Consider the following 6588-nt stretch of genomic DNA (forward strand, 5'->3'; position numbering starts at 1 on the left):
TGTAGATAGATTGATAATAAAACAATATTTAATAAACAAATATAACCATAGACAATTTTAAGTACAAAAATAAATAAATATTCGAAACTATATATTGAATTGAGATATGTTCGAATTTTAAAGGCAAATCCGGGTCAAATGAATAATTTTAGTAATTTTGGACAGTGCAACAAACTTGGAACAAGATGCAATTTTTGCAATTTGTTAAGCTCTCATATGACTTTTGGAATTATCATATGTAGTCATTTATCGTTCTTATTATAGACAGCTTTCTGTAGATAGTGATATGAAAAAATTAAGATTAATACCAGTTTAGTTGGACCCGAGGAGTATTGATTTTATGGTTTATATTTTAATATTCGTGGAAAATTGTCAATAAATAATTTTCAAATATGTCTCAGAACTAGTTCTAATCAAGCAGGCCACAGTAAAAGTGTCTGACTATGACGTCAGAAAAAATTAACAATTAACCAATGAGAAGCCAGTATTCACAATGGTAAAATATATAGCGGCCTCTCATTGGATAGTTGTTAATTTTTTCTGACGTCATAGTCAGACACTTTTACTGTTTTCATCAAGCAGATAATAATCGGATTTGAAGCCACACTGGAAAAATGTATTTCTTTTGATCAGCTTTTAATAATTTTAATATTAGTCACATTAACATGGTCTACTGCTACTATGTCAGCACCTGAAACTAAATTAGAATAGGAGGGAATACCTCGGCCCGCCAACAGACGCAACTCCATACAAATTATATTCAATCAAAAGGTTGGTTGACTATAGGGTATTGCTTTACCAAGACAATATCTCTATATCGAGCTTTATACTATCATGTTTCAAACATATTATTATATAAACTTGAATATAAGACAATGGTCGATAAATTGATGTACATCCACAATGATGATACACCAATTTTCCCATTCGGTATTATCCTCTTAGAAATTTTTTTTCAATATTGAAAATTTGAATACCTCCCACCCCCCACCCCCCGACAGCGAACTATGAACTCTGGCCGCAGTGCTCGGCTCCCTTGCCTGCCTAGCCGCTGCGCTCGGCCCCCTTGCCAGCCTAGCCGCAACGCTCGGCCCCCTTGCCTGCCTAGCCGCAGCGCTCGACTCCCTAGCCTAAAACCTAACCTTGTTCGTCGGTAGTCGGAGGGGGGGGGGGGTACAAAATTGAAAAAAATTGAAAAAAAATTTCTAAGAGGATAACGCCTCCCATTCAGTAGATTTAAGTAGTGATTGAAACGTTTTAACACTAAACTTAGTGTACAAACCAATCAAAATTCAATAAAAGTCCCCAAAGTTGTTAAGCCAACAAATAAGGAAAACAGTATTAAAAAACTTTGGGGACTAGTGTAATAATCAGCCCATTGTCGCCTCTCTCCCTGGAATATAATAGTGTTGAACTGTCCCAAAGTACCTTCTCCCTGCACATAGGGCCAGAACCAAGCTGACTGTACTGTATTTCTTATTAAATAAACAGCCCATTGTCCCCTCTCTCCCTGGAATATAATAGTGCTGAACTGTCCCAAAGTACCCTCTCCCTGCACATAGGGCCAGAACCAAGCTGACTGTACTGTATTTCTTATTAAATTTCTTAGAATCTGGGGGATCCTGTTACTTTTATATTATAATCTACCTTCCGTATGTATTTGCATGTGTTTTTTTTTAAAGCGAAGCATTTCTGCAATTGAATTTTGTCCGTCCGTCCTTTTATTTTGGCGTGTTAGAATCGTTCTTATACTTTTAATGATTCCTTTAGCAATTAGGTACAATTTATAAAGGGTAGCACTAGCAACTCTTTTTTAATCATATATAATTTTTCTGACCGTCTGGATTGTTGAGCTTCGCTTACATGGATGTTATCATCCCTTTTTTCTTACATTTCAAATACAGTGTGATGTAAAAAAATAACACCTTCCCTACCTTATACAAGAAGAAACAAAGAAAGACAAAAAAACAAAAAACTTTTTTGGGAACTTCCCTAATTTCCATAAAACAAGGATGACAATATCCATAAAAGCGAAGCACTGAAACTGTAGGACAAACGGACATTAACACTTGTATAGTGTCTGAACTGAATAATCAGAATATAAAAGTATAAGATTCGAAGCAAAATTGTAAGTAAATTTGTTGAAAAACTGCTTGATACAGGACAATGTTTATGGACATACTTACATCTTTAGGACTTGATTATAGAGTTGCTTCGCTTAAAATATTGTTCTTTGTTGTCCCAGGAATCAACATACCAAAAATCAGATCAAACTACTTAACTACTACAGTAATCACCATGCAAAGTTTGAAATCGATAGGACAATTCTAACATGCCTAAATTAACGAATAAAAGCTAACTATCTCGGACGGACGTACGGACGGACGGACCGACCCTAATTATAGAAAAGCTTCGCTTTTAAAAAGTTGGTGATATGAAATTGAAGTGCAAAGTGTTCTATTAGCTCACCCCCCCCCCTTCTCTATAAATGATCAAAACCTTCCTTTAAAGCAGAATTAAACTGTTTATGCGCAGAAAGATGTTTTTTAAGTAACAGGATGTCTATCTGTTTGTCTGACTCTTTGTGTACTAAAGAATCTCGCTAACCGAAGAACCGATATGGTTGTCCTTTAAAATGTAACTTCTTATAAGTCCTGGGAAGATTTATAATTATTTAGGGGGAGATACCACCAGCCTCCCAGAGAAATTGCCCCTTAAAAGTACTCCAGAAAAAATTTTCACTTTTTATTGTTTTTTTTATACCAAAAATAAAAACTAAAGTCTCCTTCCCCCCTTACTCCCGCCTCCTCCTAAAGAGCTCATAGAGGCCTCTAGGGGCGTAACCCCTGGTATCGCGTTAACAATCAAAATTTGAATCAACCTGTAGTTTATTTTTCTCGTACTTCAAGTTGGGCACTAACATAAAAAGTGTTTTATCAAATATAACCAAATCATATTTTTAAAACGTTATAGCAGCCAGGGATCTAAAGGGATAAGACAATGGTAAAGATAAATTGATGTACATCCCCAATGATGACACACAATAAAAAATAGTGTTCAAATCGTTTGAACACTCAACTTAAAGAAACAACAAATTCACCAAAAGTCCCCAAAGTTATTAAGCCAACGATCAAGTAAACGGTATTATAAAACTCTGGGGACTAGTGCAATAACTAGGCCATTGTTCCCTCTCTCTCTCTTTATCATTTAAAACGTATTGATAATTATGCAATTTGTGAAAGTTTTAATTTTATAGACCAATCCTATTATATAAAAAATCAAGGGTTTTTGTCTGAAGCTTAAAATCTCAATACCTACTGAAAGATTTAATTTTCTATGTTAGTTAATCTTCTCATTGGTTCAGCGATGATTTTTAGCTATTTTCTTTTCTGATTTAAGTCTTGAAGTAGTTTTAAGCAAATTTTCAAGACCCTTTTCTACCTCCTAGATGCTAGAGGCGCAGCCGCTAAATCTGGGCTATAGTAGGATAACAATGAAGAAAGCTGCTGTTTTAAATATTTATATTTTCTAGTACTTTTGTATTTATACTACATATGTACATTAGATGGTTTTACTATATAATTAGTATTGATATTAACAACACAGCTTTACTTTTTTCCATGGATCTTAGGGGATAAGACAATGAATGATAATATGACATACCCAATTATGAATAACAAAATTACCCCTTCCATTGATCAAAATATTTGTTGAAAAGTTTGGGTACTGCAAGATTAGATCATTGGTACCTAAATTATTAAGGCCAACGAATAAGAAAACGTGTTCAAAAACTGTCTAAGTTCTCTATTTTAGTAAGCTTTCCCTTAAGCTTTAAATTTTTTCCAGAAGCTTACAGAAAGGGGGTGTGTGTGTAACCCCCAATAATCACTAGACAATTTTCTACACCTTCTGGGGACAATGAACTGTTTATTACACTGGACCCCAAAATCCTATATTGACGTTTTCGTATTCGTTGACTGAACAACTTTAAGGACTTTTATTCAATTTTGATTGGTTGGTTTAAAAAGTTTAGTGTTCAAACATTTCAACCACTAATTGTAATCTATAATAAGGATAATTTAGTGAATAATCTTTGGTGATGTACATCAATTTATCGGTCATTGTCTAATCACTTTAGATTCATGCCTTCTGGTACACCTTCCTATTACATCAAAGTGGGGTATCAAGTTAAAAACACCCACACCATAAAGTGAGGGGGAAAAGGGCTGTTCATTGCACTAGTTCTCAAAGTTTCATAATAACATTTTCTTACTTGTTGGTTGAACAACTTTTGGGACTTTAATGAATTTTGATTGGTTGCTTCATTGAGTTAAGTGTTTAAACGCTTTGACCACTATCTGTGATCTACAGAAGGGGTAATTTTGTGTATCATTATTGGGGATGTACATCAATTTATCAACCATTGTCTTATCCCTTTAGATTTCTGCCCCCAAACTGTATAAATAAATAGTAAATTGTTTGTGTTGTTAATCCATACTAACGGACATTGACGCATTGACGCGCATTAGCATATAAAGTTTACCATTCAATGTAGCTAATTTTTGTATTAGCTACGATACTCCACAACTTAGATATGTCTGTACGTTTGTATGTAAAAAATTTTTTCAATTGCGCAGCTACTCAATGTCAATAAAATCAAATTTCAAAATATGCGAAAATCATAAGATGATCAGGAAAATAAAAAAAAGGTATCTTCTTAGAAATTTTTTTTCAATTTTGAAAATTTTAGAACAATCGACCCCCCCCCCCCCCGCCCCTTCCCCGACAGAACTATGAACTCTGGCCGCAGCACTCGGCTCCCTAGCCTACCTAGCCGCAGCGCTCGGCCCCCTAGCCATAGCCTATAACCTAACCTAACCTAAAATAGTTGTTCTCTGTCAGGGGGGGGGGAGAGGTTTGCACTCAAATTTTCAAAATTGAAAAGAAGAGGATAACGCCAAAAAGAGTATCTATATCTTATTAAGAGCATGGCCGATAGACCGAAGGACCAAGTCAATTATGTACTAGGTGCTTATTGGTAAAGGAATCATCAAAAGTTTTAGCTGTCTTAAATCTTATTTCCCCCCTAGAGTTATGGACGGAAAGAAGAACAGACCAACAGACAAAGTGAATTGAAGATTAAATAAATAAAAAGTGGTTCCTTTCAAATTCTCATTTTCATTATACATTTTTTGTGAATATTTCCCCCTGTCCCTGACTGACGCAAAATACGCAAAAGACAAAAGATAGCTTTTTCAAGTTCATGACCGCTAACACACACACACGCGCACACACACATACCGCATTTAAAAAGTTTAAGATAAAAGTAGATAAATAAAACGTGGAATCGGCCTTTTAGTTAGGACTTCCAGCTAAAGATAGTACAAATAAAATACTGTTTGTAGGACAGTTGGCAATCAGCTTTTAAACACAGACGTTCAGCCGTTTAAACCTACCACACCCCCCCCCCCCTAAAAAAAATAAAGATATTTTAAAAAGCTGTTTCTTGCAAAAGGGGGAAGAAATTACATAACTATTTCGAGTTGATGTTTTTAAACACACATTAGGGGTTTATTACATACAATACTACCTTCCTTAATGTTCTTTTTCAACAGGTATGTTGGATCATCCCCCCCCCCTGCATCCCCCACCCTCCATAAAAGTCATTAAGCATTACAAATTCATCATACTTTTGGTTAAACACGTTGAAATATAAAGAAACCGGAGACTAAACTGAGTATTTTAAGATTTTACACATGATTAAATTCCAGAAGAAAAAGCAACCTTAATTGGTCAATTAAAACTGTATTTAATCTATTATGTATTATCTTTATCTTATTATATAAAGTAGTAAGGTTTTTTTGGCTGAAACTTGATATTGCATACTGAACCGATAAAGTTCTCCACTTTAGCGAAGCTTAACGTAAGTCTTGGGATGGAATTATATTATTTTATTATAAGATTTAGGATAGTTTAAGAATATTTTTCTATTTCTTTAGATTCTAGGAGCGCATTGTTACTATCATAAGTTTATTTTCGAATTATTTTCAAAGTTACTCTATAAAACTTTGTCTGTCAATCTGCATGTACTAAAAGAGGAATATGAATTAATTAATCGGCTGCTATTTGGAATAGACAACTGAAAAGTCTGTTGATGGTTTTGCTGCAGACCAATGAACATTATCTAATTTAAATAGTCCGTCAGTCTGTCTGTAAATTGGTTAAATTGTATTCAATACTAGCGGCTACGCCCCCTAGAGGCCTCTATGGGCACTCGAGTTTCTATCTATATTTCTATCTATCTATCATTATCTAACCCCTTCTCACGTTGAAACCAGCATGGTATTATTTAAGTTTCATAAATTCACATTTTTTAACAATTTTTTTACAGTCAGGCAAATGAAACACTTTTCTTCAATGTTTTTTTTGTTTTTTTTTTGTCAAAAAAAATTATGTTTTTAAAAGCAAAGTTACTCTATAATTTACATTAGTCCGTATTGTTTTGGTGGAAATGTTGTTTTCCTGTCTGTCATTTAAGATAGATAAACTTGAGTACACACTTACTAAATAAATACGTATTCTATAAAA

Source organism: Acartia tonsa, chromosome 7 (assembly GCF_053477335.1).
Source record: "Acartia tonsa isolate MP-2025a chromosome 7, ASM5347733v1, whole genome shotgun sequence".
NCBI classification, from domain to species: domain Eukaryota; kingdom Metazoa; phylum Arthropoda; class Copepoda; order Calanoida; family Acartiidae; genus Acartia; species Acartia tonsa.